Raw genomic sequence first — 17152 nt, forward strand, 5'->3', positions numbered from 1 at the left:
TATAAATTTAAGAGTTATGACTGTCATGTGTTTATGAAGAGGTTACTCCTAATTACATTTCGTGATATGTTGCCCAACCTAGTGAGGGATGCATTAACCAAGATTAGCAATTTTTTCAGGGACATATGCTCAATAGTTCTGCAAGTAAATCATATAGAGACACTTGAGAAGAATATTATAGAAACTCTATGTAAATTTGAAAAGATATTTCCTCCAGGATTCTTGGATTTAATGGAGCACTTACCGATTCATCTAGCCTATGAGATAAAAGTTGGTAGGCTCGTGCATTATCATTGGATGTATCTTTTTGAGATGTAAGTCTCTAAAATTTTTAAAAACTTTTAGTTTAACTCTAAGCATACTAAGTTGTTATATACTAATTTTTTTAATGGTGTTTGTATAAAGTAGGTATATGCATAATTTAAAGAAGAAGGTGCAAAATACACCTTATGTTGAGGGTTCAATTTATGAGACATATATCATACAGAAAATTTCTACATTCTACTCATTTTATTTTGAACCCAACATCTAAACAAAGTTAACTCAAATCCCATACAATGATGATGGACGAGATGTAGAACCCATGCGATATCTTTCTATTTTTCGCCATCCTGATTAACCATTTGATCCTGATAACTCCTGAAAGATAATGTCTAATAACAAGTACAAGGCTGCACATATTTATGTTTGGTTAAATATCAAAGAAATTATGCCATTTTCAAGTAAATATTAGAGTTATATTATGAGTAAGTTATTATGCATTTATTCTAATAAGCTAACTATAATTGAATTACAGGAAATATAATGAATATCTAATACAATTGGACCCAAGTATAGATAATGAGGACATAGATAGATTATGTGGACATGAGTTTGCAGATTGGTTGAGGCAGTTTGTAAGTTCAAAATGCTTTCAAATTTCATTTCTTCTCATATGATGATAAGATATGTGTTGATCGTTATTTTCATTAATAGGTGATAGAATAAAGGAACCAAATAGATGCCACATTATGCAAATAGTGCAAGGTCCTTCATATATGATAAAGTGCTACAAACAATATTTTACAAATGACTTCAACTTTCACATACAACCGCAACAAGAAAAAGATATTGTTGCCCAGCTATGCAACCCAAGAGGGGGGGTGAATTGGGTTTCTAAAAATTTTAAGCCCAACTGATTACTTATGAAGAACAAAACAAAGACTTTAATTCAATATTAATTACCTAAAGCAGGAATACAAGATTATAATAAAGAAATAAAGTGAAGCGATAAAGCACACCACAAACACAAGGATTTATAGTGGTTCGGTGCTAACCTTGCACCTACATTCACTCCCCAAGCTCCTACTTGGGAATTTCAATCCACTATACTTTGTATTCAACCCGAATACAAAACGTCGGAAACTCCGACACTAGCTATCCCAAGCTAGATCACTTGTTTTCTGGGTACAAGTAAACCCAAAATACTCCGATTTCAGGTTCGGATCAACCTTTCCTTGTTTTGGAAATCCTCCAAAAACAAGAACAAAAAAAAAAACTCACAAAGAGTTAGAAAATTTTGAGCACAGATTAATACAATAACAGCTCCTTTAAATGAGCGAATATAACAATAAAAACTTTACTCAAATAAAGAACCCTTTTCGAATTTTCTCAAGGTGGATGAACGCTTGAACGAATGCTTGAGAAGAGGTTGATTGTTGATTGAAGATCTCTTGAAAGCTTTGGAAGATCTCTAGATCAAGGTTGAACAATGGGCTTGAAAGATCCTCTCTTTGAAAGCTCTTGAATCTTTTTCACAATCTCTCGTATGGATTTTGGATCCTCTTTTCTTTTTCTCTCAAATTATCTCGTGGATCCTCTCAATGAATTTTATCTCTCTTTTGATCTGCCGATTGATCTTCTATTTTCTCTCCAATTTGATCTGCTATTTAATCTGCAATTTCTTTCACCATTTAAAGCATTTTATGACATTAGAAGCAAGAGAAAACAATTTAGGCAGATAAAGAGCCATTAGAGCAATTTTAGGAAGCATAAAAGGCAATTAAAATGGGCAAAAAAATAACCGTTGCTGACATTTCTCATCGCAGGGGTCGACTCATGAGTCGACTCATGCTTCAGGGGTCGACTCATGAGTCGACCTCTGTTGCAAAAACCAGAGAATGCATTTCTGAAAATTCTTGGCTCAAATTAGCAGGGGTCGACTCATGAGTCGACTCATGCCTTGTGGGTCGACTCATGAGTCGACTCACAGGTCGTGCCAAGCCAGAAAACTAGCATGCCAAGGAGAATTTTTGCGTGCCAATCAGCTCACAGTGCCATGAGTTGACTCATGAGTCGACTCATGCACTTCAAACCTTCATAACTTCAAAAATATAAGTCCAAACACAATGAAATTTTCACCAATAGATTTCAAATCATTTATTCTACCAAATGGTACTATCAAATCAGGATTTTAGTGAAATTACGATTTTGCCCTTGAAGAGCATAAGAACTTTTTTATTTTAAAATTATTTGTATCCCTTCAATCTGCTTTGTAATCATCAAAATCAATCTAGGAGCAACAATCTCCCCCTTTTTGATGATGACAAAACACTTGAACAAAAGCATTTATGTGAATGCATTAATTTCAAAAAAAAATGCACTATAGGTGTATATGTTTGAAAAATATGATTCTTTTGGCATGTGATATAAATGGTCATATGCAAAAATAGTTTGTCCATTTTCATAAACATTTGAAAAGAGTATTAGATCATTTTGAGTTTAAGATATATCAGAGCAAGAGAAAAAAATAAATTTTTTAATATATCAGAGCAAGAAAAAATAATTTTTACAATGTTATCCGAAAAGATTTTACAATGTATCAGAGTAAATGTTATAATATAACAGAGAAAATTTCACACTGTATCAGAGCAAATTTTATAATGTATCAGAGAAAATTTCACACTGTATCAGAGCAAATTTTGTAATGTATCAGAGAAAATTTCACAATTTATCAGAGCAAGTTAAAAGAAATTTTAGGGAGTATCAGAGTAAGTTAAATTTCTTAAGATGTATCAAGGTAAATTTCAAAAGATATATCAGAGCAAGTTTGAATTTTGAAATATATCAGAGCATATTTAAATTTTTAAGGTAAATCAGAGCATATGTAAAGAAGTAATTTAAAAGTTACATAATTGCATTGTACTTAACATTGTACTTTAAATTCTTCAATTAATTTCTCATAATTTGTTATTTTGCTTTTGGGGTTTTGCCTTTGATGAGTTACTTTTTTTTTTTTTTTTTGTTTAATTTCTCCCCCTTTTTCTTTCATAATTTAGGGTTTTGCTTTTAGTGAGTTGCTTGCTTTTTGTTTAATTGTTTACTTTCTCCCCCTTTTTGACATCATCAGACATGGTTAACTATCCCCTTTTTTTTTTTTTTTTTTTTTTAGAAATATTCTTTAATTTTTCCCCTTTTAGAGTATATCACAGATGTTTGCTCCCCCTTAATATAGCAATTATCAACAGCAAACAACAACAAAGAGAAGATAATATTTCAACAAGGAGAATATATATAACCAAAATATGATCAATATCATATAGGTAAAAGATGATTCCATTAATATCATAATTGTTTCAATACATAATAAAATTCAACCAGCTAATTGTCAATACATGGCCCCAAGGTATAGATCCTAGAACAAGATAAGTCAATGATCGGAGTCATCAGAGATAGGGTGAGGAGATGATGGATCAGAAGTGCGTCCTCTACCCCGTCTGCCTCTGCCACGAGTGGGAGAGCGAGATGAACTAGGTGGCTGAGAACGCTGAGATGCTAAGGACTGAACAGAAAGGGTGAGTCTAATAGAATCAAGTACGTTCAGTGCTCTGAAAATAGATTGAAGTAGAGCAGTGAACTGAGTGGTAGCATGCTCACTCGATCCTCGGATCTCTTTCCTCAGTAATTCATATCCACCTTCTAGTGCTCCTCTGAGCCTGCCAGCCTCTGCAGTGAGGTCTGTGACCTCAATAGTAGACTCCTGTGGCTGGGGATGGGCCAAAGCAAGGACTTGCCCCTGCAAGTCAAGAACTCTACCAGTAAGTCTCCAGACTGTGTCCTCAAGCTGTTGGATCCTGATGGACTGATCTGATATCATCTGAAACACAGTGGAGATGTGGGGAGTAATGGTCTGATCAGAAGAGGTGGCTCCAGGTGCAAAAGAAGTACTACCCCACTGACTAGACAGCAAAGAAGCCACACGCTGAGATATATGCTCGATCTGATCGTCAGCCAGTCTGAACTCTGAATGAGGTGCTCTGCTCTTTGGCTGATACACTGGTGTGGGCATCCTAGTAAACTCTGAAGGGCCAGCCTCAGTATCAGGAATGAACTGGGTATCTGGTGAAGCTGCCCTGAAGTCATGTACAGGAGAAGATGGACCTTCTTCTTCTATTCTGCCTTCAGTTCTGTCTTCAGCTCTTGTTTCAGCTCTATCCTCAGTTCTTTCTTCAGAGCCCTTGATCCAACCACCAACAGTCTTTGTAATTCCCATTCGGTGCAGGCTGTGTTGGTTGAAAGTGTCCACATGTGAGAGTTTGGTAGGTGCCTCCCCCTCACAACTAACTCCAAACCTCCTTAATACTCTAGTAAGGGCCATACCATAAGGCAAGTGTGCCTTGGATCTGTTCAAAGTTTCTCTCATGGCCTCTATCATAAGTGCAGGGAGGTTCAGGGGGGTCTGAGTGATGACATGAAACATGACACATACATCTCTGCTGGAAAGTAAGTCATATCTACCACTCCTAGGAAGGAAGAGCTTTGAAACTATCTGATGCAGCACCCTCATCTCAATGGACAAAATCTTTGCTTCTAACTTGTTTAAACTTCCTGAATAAGTTTCTCCTAAGATCATTCTGATCCCCTCTTCTTTAATTGGGAGTTCCATATATGAATATCCTTCACTAGGCAACCGAAGTATTTCTCCCAATATCCTAGAATCCAAGCAGATATCAATTTCCTTTACAGTTGAAGTCACTGACCCGTTTTCATAATGTAGATTCTGGTAGAATTCTCTTACTAGGTCAACATAGGTGACTTCCTTAAGAGAGCAATAGAGTTTCCATCCTTGATTTTTAATTTTACTTGCAAAAGTAAAGCCTTCTCTCTCAAAGAACTGAAAATCTATATTTTTCCCGGTTTCTACTTTTCTATCAGAAAGAGGATTTACACTGGGGCTTATGGAGGATTGAGAGGGACCTTGAGTAGGTACTGAAACTGGAGTGGGAACAGTTGAAGACTGAGCATGCCTTTTCTTTCGGACAACTTCTTCAGGCTCACGGATTGATTTTCTTTTTTGGGGAAGCTTCATCTTTGGAGCCATATCCACTAAAGTAGCAGACAAGAAGACTTGAATTGAGTGGAGGAGGGATCATAAGAGAGTGACGAAGGATTTTGGTGGAGAAAAGAAGTGGATTTTGGGAGTTCGGTAAAGTGCTAGGGCACGTTCCAACCGCGCCAAGCAAAGCGAGAAAGCACAGAAAATCTTTTTGAAGAAGGCGATTTTTGGTGGAGAGGAGGAGGGAGAATTGCCTCAAAATTAATCCTTGGATTTGGAGCAAAAAGAGTTGGAGAAGATGGCTTTTGGAAGAAGAACGATGGGAAGATGAGTCGTCTCACAAACAGTAACCCTTATAAAAACAATGAACCCGTTGAAAGTTGGTGGGATTTACAAGTTTGCCATTGAGTCGACTCATGGGGGTCGACTCATGAAGTTCAGAAAATCAGGAAAAATATGAATAAATTCCAAAAAAATTTGAAATTTTGAGTGAAGGAATTTTGCTCAATGATAAGTTTTTAGAATGATAAATTTGAGCTTTTGTGATCAGGATAGATGTTGAAACTTGAGCTCTAATCAATTCTTTGGAAATTGAGAAATTTTAGGCAAATGGATCTAGAATTCCTAGATTTCTCTTAATTTCATAGAATCTATCCTCACTAAGGGCCTTTGTAAAGATATCAGCTAATTGATTCTCAGTACAAACATATTCAAGAATTATATTTTTATTTTGAACATGTTCTCTTATGAAATGATGTCTTATTTCAATATGTTTGGATCTTGAATATTGAATTGGATTTTTAGATAGATTTATGGCACTTGTGTTGTCACATCTTATTGGTGTTTCATTAAGTTTGATTTCAAAGTCTTCGAGTTGTTGCTTAATCCACAAGATTTGAGCACAACAACTTCCGGCTGCAATGTATTCGGCCTCAGCCGTAGACAGTGCCATCGAATTTTGTTTCTTGCTAAACCATGAGATTAGGTTAACTCCAAGAAATTGGCAAGTTCCACTTGTGCTTTTTTTATCTAATTTACATCCAGCAAAATCAGCATCTGAATATCCTAATAAATTAATTTGTGAGTCCTTAGAGTACCATAACCCTAGAGTTTGAGTACCATTTAAGTATCTAAGGATTCTTTTAACAGCATTCAAATGAGATTCTTTTAGATTGATATCTAGCACATAAGCAAACACTAAACATTATATCAGGCCTACTTGCAGTTAAATATAATAATGAGCCAATCATACCTCTATAGTATTTTAAGTCTACGCTTTTACCTTCATCATCCTTGTCAAGCTTACATGAGGGACTCATTGGTGTGCCAATTGGTTTGCAGTTCTCCATTCCAAATTTTTTGAGCAGTTCCTTGGTGTACTTGCTTTGGGTGATGGAGATTCCTCTTTTGATTGTTTGATTTGGAGTCCGAGGAAGAAGGTGAGTTCTCCCATCATGCTCATCTCGAACTCCCCCTGCATAAGCTTAGCGAAGTCTTGACAAAGGGATTCATTAGTAGACCCAAAAATTATGTCATCAACATAAATTTGTATAATTAGCATATCATTTTGATTTCTTTTAATAAATAGGGTTGTATCTACATTGCCTCTTGAAAAACCATTATATAGTAGAAATTTGCTTAGCCTTTCATACCATGCTCTAGGTGCTTGTTTTAATCCATATAAAGCTTTATTTAATCTAAAGACATGATTAGGAAAAGCATGATTTTCAAATCCAGGGGGTTGTTCTACATATACTTCTTCAGAGATATATCCATTTAAAAATGCACTTTTAACATCCATTTGAAATAACTTGAAATTTATAAAGCAAGCATATGCAAGTAGAAGTCTAATAGCTTCTAATCTAGCAACAGGTGCAAAGGTTTCATCAAAATCAATTTCTTCTTCTTGATTATATCCCTTAGCAACCAGTCTTGCTTTATTTCTAATTACATTTCCATGCTCATCTAATTTGTTTCTAAAGACCCATTTTGTGCCAATTATTGAATAATCTTTAGGTCTTGATACTAAGGTCCAAACATTATTTCTTTCAAATTGATTAAGTTCCTCTTGCATAGCATTAATCCAGTTATGATCATTTTTAGCTTCTTCAAAAGTTTTAGGTTCAAGTTGAGATACAAAAGCACAATGATTAAGTACATCTCTAAGTGAAGAACGTGTTTTTACCCCATGCATAGGATCACCGATAATTAACTCCTTAGGATGGTTGTGAACATACCTCCATTCCTTGGGTAGGTCATTTGTACCTTGAGGTTGTTCTTGAATTTCTTCACTTCTCTCATCTTGTTTATCTTCTTGATCCTTGTCTTCTGGAGTTGCTGAGTCTTTCAGAGTGATCTCCTTCATACCTTCTATTAGTGGCTCTGCATCATCAACACCCTCATTCTTCCTTGAAGGAAGATCGTTAGATTCATCAAAAACAACATGTATGGACTCCTCAACTACTAAAGTTCTTTTGTTGAAAACTCTAAATGCTTTACTAGTGGAGGAGTAACCTAAAAAGATTGCTTCATCTGATTTTGCATCAAATTTACTAAGTTTTTCTTTTCCATTATTTAATACAAAACATCGGCAACCAAAGACATGAAAATATGCAATATTTGGTTTTCTTCCTTTCCAAGTTCATAGGAGGTTTTCTTTAAAAATTATCTAGTTAAAGCACGATTTAAAATATAACATGCTGTGTTAATAGCTTCCGCCCAAAATATCTTGGAAGGTTGCTTTCACAAAGCATGGTACGGGCCATTTCTTCTAAGGTTCTGTTTTTCCTTTCAACTACCCCATTTTGTTGGGGTGTCCTAGGAGCAGAGAATTATGGCCAATTCCATTTTCATCACAAAAATTTTCAAAATCTTGATTTTCAAATTCAGTTCCATGATCACTTCTAATATTTTGAATTGAAAATCTTTTTCATTAGAGACTTTTCGATGAAATTTAGTGAAAATATGAAAAGTTTCATTTTTGTGAGCCAAAAAGAAAACTCAAGTAAAACGAGAGTAATCATCTATAATTACAAAGCCATATCTTTTTCCTCCTAGACTGGTGGTTCTTGTTGGTCCAAATAAGTCCATATGTAAGAGCTCTAATGGTCTAGAAGTTGAAATAGTTTTTTGATTTAAAAGATACTCTAGTTTGTTTACCTAATTGGCATGCATCACAGATTCTATCCTTTTCAAAATTCAGTTTTGGCAAACCGAGAACTAAATCTTTCTTAATTAATTTTGAAAGAGAATGCATGCTGATATGTGCAAGTCTACGATGCCACAGCCAACTAGTCTCATTGATTTTAGCATTCAAGGATACTAGGCATTGCATGTCTAATTTGGCTAAGTCATTCAAATCTATCATATAAACATTGCCATGCCTATGTCCTATAAATTTAATGCCATCGTTAATAGGACTAGTCACAATGCAAACAGATGATTCAAAAACTACTTTATACCTTTATCACAGAATTGACTAATGCTAAGTAAGTTATGCTTTAAACCTTTAACTAGTAAAACATTCTCAATGTATTTGGAGGGAGTGATACCAATGTTACCTATCCCGATGATCTTTCCTTTACCATTATCTCCAAAGGTGACCATCCCTCCATCCTTAGCATCAAGCGTGATGAATTGTGATTCATCACCAGTCATGTGTCTCGAGCATCCACTGTCAAGATACCATTTTCTGTTTCCTTCTTGGGATGCTAGACACACCTGCAAGCAAAGGTCAAGTCTCTGTCTTAGGTACCCAAGCTTTCTTGGGTCCTTTTGGGTTAGTCAGAATGGTTCCTTTTGGAACCCATATTTTCTTTATAATTGTATTGGTAGATTTAAGGCATGTGTATGATTTATGTCCTATTCTACCACATTTGAAACAAGTAATATTTGTAGACTTGTTACCTGAATAATTTACATAAATATCCTTCAGAAACTTTTGTTTCTTCAGAGGTTTATAGCCAAGTCCAGCCTTATCATATATAGCTTTCTGATTTTCAAGGATCATATTTAGTTTGTTTGAACTTAATGTGAACTTATCTATTATAGATTTCAGCTTGTTAATTTCATCCTTTAAGTTTTGATTTTCTTGACTCAAGGTGAGTTTTTCAATTGAAAGAATTTCAGCTTGTTTCACTAAGGACTGATTTTCCAATTTCAGTTCTTTGTTTTTCTTCCCTAGTTTCTTTAATTCATCAATTGAGTCATAGAAAGCTTCATGCAATTCTTCAAATGTGAATTCACTAGTGGATTCAGAAGTTACCTCATTTTCATGTGCCATCAGACACAGATTGGCTTGTTCTGTTGAGGTTTCCTCATCGGAGCTTGAGTCATCACTCGCACTCCAAGTCGCCATCATTGCCTTCTTTTTGAACTTTTTGGGACCTTTTTTCAGTTGTGGACATTCGGATCTGAAATGTCCCGGCTTCTTGCACTCGTAGCATGTAAGGGGTTGATCTTTCTCTTTTTCTTTGCTTTGTTCCCCTTTTGTGAATTTCTTTCTCATCCCCTGTTTCCTTTTTCTTAGAAACTTCTTAAATTTTCGGGTGATGAGTGCCATCTCTTCATCCTGTTCTTCATCTTCAGATTCATCCGTTTCATAATCAGGCGAAGTTGTGGATTTGAGGGCAATGGTTCTTTTCTTTTTGACTTCATCCTCTTGATGTTGCTTCATGCTCAGTTCATGAGTCATCAAGGATCCAAGAAGCTCTTCTAGAGGTAGAGTGTTCAAGTCCTTTGCTTCTTGGATGGCAGTCACCTTGGCTTCTCAAGTTCTTGGCAGTGACCTGAGAATCTTCCTTACAAGTTCACTGTTAGTATAAGATTTGCCAAGACTCTTCAAACCATTAATTATATCAGTAAAACGAGTAAACATGGCAGTTATGGACTCATCATGCTCTATTTTGAACAATTCATATTTATGTACAAGCATGTTTATTTTAGACTCTTTTACTTGATTTGTTCCCTCATGGGTTACTTCTAACCTATCCCATATTTTTTAGCAGATGCACAAGTAGAAATGCGATTGAATTCACTAGCATCTAGTGTACAATAAAGAACATTCATGGCTTTGGCATTTAATTGTGCCAATTTCTTGTCAACCTCATCCCATTCTTTCTCGGGTTTGGTTGACTTCTCACCATCTATAATCTTGGTGGGTGTGTGAGGACCATTTACTATGATACTCCACATATCATAGTCGAGTGCTTGTATGAAAATCTTCATCCGAGCTTTCCAATAGGTGTAATTAGACCCATTGAAAAGTGGAGGTCGGTTTGTTGATTGCCCCTCGGCTAGAGAAGTACCAACATGGGTTGCCATAGATCTTTGACTCTTTGATTGTTAGATCAAAGAAGGGCTAGAGCACCGGCTCTGATACCACTTGTTGCCCAGCTATGCAACCCAAGAGGGGGGGGTGAATTGGGTTTCTAAAATTTTAAGCCCAACTGATTACTTATGAAGAACAAAACAAAGACTTTAATTCAATATTAATTACCTAAAGCAGGAATGCAAGATTATAATAAAGAAATAAAGTGAAGCGATAAAGCACACCACAAACACAAGGATTTATAGTGGTTCAGTGCTAACCTTGCACCTACATCCACTCCTCAAGCTCCTACTTGGGAATTTCAATCCACTATACTTTGTATTCAACCCGAATACAAAATGTCGGAAACTCCGACACTAGCTATCCCAAGCTAGATCACTTGTTTCTCGGGTACAAGTAAACCCAAAACACTCCGATTTCAGGTTCGGATCAATCTTTCCTTGTTTTGAAATCTTCCAAAAATAAGAACAAAAAAACTCACAAAGAGTTAGAAAATTTTGAGCACAGATTAATACAATAACAGCTCCTTTAAATGAGCGAATATAACAATAAAAACTTTACTCAAATAAAGAACCCTTTTCGAATTTTCTCAAGGTGGATGAACGCTTGAACGAATGCTTGAGAAGAGATTGATTGTTGATTGAAGATCTCTTGAAAGCTTTGGAAGATCTCTAGATCAAGGTTGAATAATAGGCTTGAAAGATCCTCTCTTTGAAAGCTCTTGAATCTCTTTCACAATCTCTCGTATGGATTTTGGATCCTCTTTTCTTTTTCTCTCAAATTATCTCGTGGATCCTCTCAATGAATTTTTTTTTCTCTTTTGATCTGCCGATTGATCTTCTATTTTCTCTCCAATTTGATCTGCTATTTAATCTGTAATTTCTTTCACCATTTAAAGCATTTTTTGACATTAGAAGCAAAAGAAAATAATTTAGGCAGATAAAGAGCCGTTAGAGCAATTTTAGAAAGCATAAAAGGCAATTAAAACGGGCAAAAAAATAGCCGTTGCTGACATTTCTCGTCGCAGGGGTCGACTCATGAGTCGACTCATGCTTCAGGGGTCGACTCATGAGTCGACCTCTGTTGCAAAAACCAGAGAATGCGTTTCTGAAAATTCTTGGCTCAAATTAGCAGGGGTCGACTCATGAGTCGACTCATGCCTTGTGGGTCGACTCATGAGTCGACTCACAGGTCGTGCCAAGCCAGAAAACTAGTGTGCCAAGGAGAATTTTTGCATGCCAATCAGCTCACAGTGCCATGAGTTGACTCATGAGTCGACTCATGCACTTCAAACCTTCATAACTTCAAAAATATAAGTCCAAACACAATGAAATTTTCACCAATAGATTTTAAATCATTTGTTCTACCAAATGGTACTATCAAATCAGGATTTTAGTGAAATTATGATTTTGCCCTTGAAGAGCATAAGGACTTTTTCATTTTAAAATTATTTGTATCCCTTCAATCTGCTTTGTAATCATCAAAATCAATCTAGGAGCAACAAGAATCACTGCGAACTTTTAGATCTTGAATCTCTAGCTCTCTGACAGCCCTGAGACCAGCAGCTAAAGCTTCATATTCTGCCTCATTGTTGATTACTGAGAACCCGAAGCGAAGGGCGTGTTCAACAATCATCCTGTTCGGATATGAGAGAATCAACCCTGCTCTCGATCCTACAAAGCTGGATGACCCATTGACATACAACTCCTAGGCACCCGAGCTAAACCCAGGTTGGCCCTCGTGGGTCTATTCCCAAGATTCGACTTCTTCAGTCACTTTGGGCTCATCTGGGATGGTGCACTTTACTACGAAGTCGACTAAAACCTAAGCCTTGATCGATGGTCGGGGTCAGAATTAAATATCAAACTCGGAGAGCTTTATTACCCATTTTGCGAGTCGTCTTGATGTATCAGGGTGGTCGAAAATGCTCCTCAAAGGTTAGTCTATTAAGAGTATGATTGAATGGGCTTGGAAGTATGGGCAGAGCTTCCGAACAGCGATAAGGAGGGTGTAAGCCAGCTTCTCGAGCCTCGAATATCGGATCTCTGCATCCCTCAAAGTGTGGCTGACATAATATAGCGACCTTTGGACCTTATTTTGCTCTTGAACCAACACTGCACTCATCATTGTAGAAGAGATGGATAAATACAAAAATAATTCTTCATCCGGATCAAGCTTACCGAGCAATGGAGTAGAACTGAGGGACTCTTTAAGTCAGTAAAGGTGCTCTGATACTCATCCGTCCACTGAAAGTCCTTCGACCATCTTAGGATCTGGTAGAAGGGTAGACAGCGTTCAACGGACCTTGAAATGAAATGGTTCAAGATGGCAATCCTTCCCGCTAGACTTTAAACCTCCTTAACCATTCTTGGAGGAGCCATCTCTTACACAGCTCTAATTTTTTCTGGGTTGGCTTCAATTCCTCGATTAGAAACCATAAATCTTAGAAACTTGCCAGCAGTTACACTAAAAGCACACTTCGTAGGATTGAGTTTCATATGGTACTTCCAGAGGGTGGTAAAGGTCTCTTTGAGGTCTTTAATGTGGGCTCCAGAGAACTTGCTCTTGACAAACATGTTGTCCACATACACTTTCATATTCCACCCAATTTGGTCCTTGAATATTTTATTCACGAGGCATTGATAAGTCGTGCCTGCATTCTTTAGACCAAAGGGCATAACTCTATAACAAAAAAGTCTCCTGTCAGTAATGAAAACTATTTTTTCCTCATTCTCCGACAGCATCCGGATTTGATTGTAATAAAAAAAGGCATCCATGAAGATGAGGAGCTCATACCCCGATGTGGTATCTACCAGCTGATCAATTCTCATCAAGGGATAGCTATCCTTCAGGCAGGCCTTATTTAGATTGATAAAGTCAATACAAATACACCACTTCTTGCTCACCTTCTTCACCAGGACCACGTTTGCAATCCACTCGGGGTAAGCCATTTCTTTGATGAAGCCCGCTTGCAGTAGTTTATCCTCTTCCTCAGCAATCATCCTTTGCCTCTCAGGGGTAAAATTACGCTTCTTCTGCTTGAATGGACAATACCGCAAGTCGACATTAAGTCGGTGCACTATCACTGAGGGATCAATGCCCAGCATATCTGTTGGTGTCCAAATGAAAACATCTGTACTCTCCTACAAAAAGGAAATTAACTGAGATCTCAATACCTGGTTGAGGCTGGATCCAATCTGAACGGTGTGCTCTGGGTTTCCGTTCGCCAAGGAGATGAATATGAGGTCCTTGACCGATGTCCTGTGCTCCTCAGTTAACTCATCATGAGTGTCCAGTCCTTCAACGGGACAGGACTTGGCAGGTTTGCCTCCTCAAAGGGTGATATTATAGCAGTGACGTGCCAGGTCTTGGTCCCGACGGACTTCTCCGACTCCCTCCACCATTAAAAACTTTATCTTCAAATAATACGTGGATTCAATGGCTTAGAGCACATTAAGGCTTGATTGTTCAAGAATCGTATTATATACCGAAGGCACTCGAATGATTAGAAAATCAATCGAGATGATGGATTGGCATGGGTATCGACTAGCCTTTACTGTCAAGGTGATAACCCCTTCCATCGGGATAATGGCCCCGATAAATCTGACAAGTGGAGAGTTTGTTTTCTCCAGTCAAGTAGTAGACAATCCCAATTTCACAAAAGTATCGTAAAATAAGATGTCGGAGGAACTTCTATTATTGATCAAGATGCAGTGTATATCATAATTTTCGAGGTTTAACATTACAACCACCACATTATTGTGCGAGAACTGGACCCCTCAAGTGTTTCTCGAAAAAGATTTTGAGGTCCTCAGTCCACTGTCTTTTCACCATCTCTCTTTCTCCGCAGTCACCACCACTACTCTATCCCCCCATGATGGTATTTATAATACCGAGTAGGGGTCGATCCTCCTATTGTTTTGCCCATGGAGGTCGCCCTGCTGGCTGAGATGATCTCGGTCGTTCATCATGTCGCTCCCCCCGATGTCGGATAAATCAGTCAAGGTGGCCACGCCTGATGAGATTCTCAATTTCATCATGGAGTTGGATGCAGTCGTCCGTATCATGGCCGTGATCTCGATGGTATAAACAGTACTTATTTGAATCTCTCTGAGTCGAGTTCGTCCATAGCCTCTTCACCTCCGGTAGCTACCTCCTGATTTTCATGAGCACTTAAGTCCTTGGTGCGTTCAGTGGGGTGTAGTTGTTGTATCTCCTTGACAGTGACAAGGCTCATCGATTCCTCCTTTGGGGGCTTCCAGGCCGATGGCTCCTCAGGGCCCCATTCTTCTTGAAGGAAAAACTATCTTTTTTTCTTGTAGGATCTTCCAGATCTAATGAGATCTGAGGTGGAATATTTTTTTAAAAAATTATCCTACTTTATTTCAGATCTAAGGTTTATTAGATCTAATTCTTATTATCTGATATTTAATCTAAAATTAAATCTAAAACTTGAGGATTAGAGAAATACCTCTAGGGTAACTAGATTACCCTGTAGATGATCGCAGCAATGCCCGAGGTTCTAAAATAGCCACGCAGTCGCCTGGCCTCTACCGGTATCCACTTGAGTAGGATCTAGATCATCTTCTCCTTGCAAATCTTTGCACCAAAAATCATATCTAGATCTGATCTGCAAGATCTTCAAAAAATCTTCTGAAACTGGAGCAGCAACTTCTCGACAAATCCTTGCAGCCTTCTGATCAGGGAGCCACCACACCTTGGACAAGCACCAGATGGATGTCCAACCTCTTGGATGTGAAGAGGAGAGGTAGAGGAGCAGAGGGGGTGTGGAGAAGTGGAGGGGTTTATGTTTTTGCTGGGTATTAAGCAGATTTACTAAACCATAGGCGCAGACAGGGTTTAAATAGACCTTGCTGCGCCATGCAGTGCCACATCATTCGATCAATCAGAAAATTCTAATTAATTTGAAGAAATTTTGATTGGTGGAGTGATGTTGTCACACCCCGGACCCGAGATTATGAATCGAGGGTCATGGCAACCGCCGCATACTCATAGAAAACTCTTTCTATAAGCATGCAAGGTATCTTATCATGCTATCCTAAAACAACAGCGGAATAATTAGTCAATAAATTAAATCCAAAACATAATGATCTAAATTATTCTTTAATATCTCAATAAATTCAACAATGATTCATAGGCTTACATCAAATTCAATAAGACTTTCAACCTAAAATAAAAGTATGGAGATTCTGCTTCTGATCACTCTTCCATTCATATCTTGTATCATCTTAATTCCTCAACATCTGTAAAAACAGTAAAATAGAGGTAATGAGCTAGACAGCCCAGTAAGCAATGATCACTTTTCAACAAACTTCATCAGGCATTTAAGTAAATAATCATTTATAGAAAATAAGCACATAGAGTTCATCAATTCAAAATCAATTTTAATTATGCAACATAATTCATGCTAAATTCATTTCTTTTTCAAAAATTCAAGTTTCTTTTCAGATTTAATTTCTTTCATTCTTAAATTCTTTTCATCAACCATGAGCTATGACCATATTTTTTCTGTGGCAGGGTGATAATACCACGTATCTGCTTGCGGTAGGCTGCGAATCATCTGGCAGCCATGTCCTTTGGAACCGCTGGTCTCGCTAGCGATTTGTCACTGGTCTCTCTGGCGACATGTCGCTGGTCTCGCTGGCGACATAAACCCTCAGGACAATCAACTGCCAACGTATATGCCCCCATTGGTAGGGTCCTTTACATAGTCAGGTTGTCAATTCATAATATTTTTATATCATAATTCTTCATAAATCATATTTTATATTCTAATTTCGATAATAAAATATATAATCATATAGTATCGAAATCAATCAATATAATGCATTATGAAATCAATATGTTCAATCATGCTTCATCATAACATTTCAAATAAGATATTTTCATAATAAAATACCATTCATCCAATTCATGCATCGTTTCACAAATCATGTCAGAAAAATATATTATAATTTATCGATAAATCTAGAAAAAGTAAAATATTACTTACCTCGAATGCATTCCAATAAATCCACAGAATTCTATAAATTTCTTCCAAAAATTTTGTTCGTAGATCATATTGCGATATCCCATGATCAAACATCCACAATCCTATACAGAATCAATTTTCAATAATTAGAAAGAATACGAATACCATATTTCAATGATTTAGATTGGGTCGATCATCTAATTTCATCTAATCAAAATCTAATTAGACCTAAATGATCCAAAGTTTGACTATCAGATCAAATCGGATTCGAAGTGATAGGATCGAAGTTTCTTCATCGATTTCATAAAATCAAGTGGAGAGAGAAAATCAGAGGAGAGAAAATTCATGAGGTACAATTCGAATTGATCAGGTGACACAATCCAACATTACGATTGGTCCAATATCTTGATTGGTAAAATCAACATGATCAAATCAATCATGGCTAGATCAAAATCATGGATGATCAAATCTAAAGATTCATGGTCTGATCAAAGTGGATGCTAGTACGCTGTCTGAC

Source organism: Elaeis guineensis, chromosome 8 (assembly GCF_000442705.2).
Source record: "Elaeis guineensis isolate ETL-2024a chromosome 8, EG11, whole genome shotgun sequence".
NCBI classification, from domain to species: domain Eukaryota; kingdom Viridiplantae; phylum Streptophyta; class Magnoliopsida; order Arecales; family Arecaceae; genus Elaeis; species Elaeis guineensis.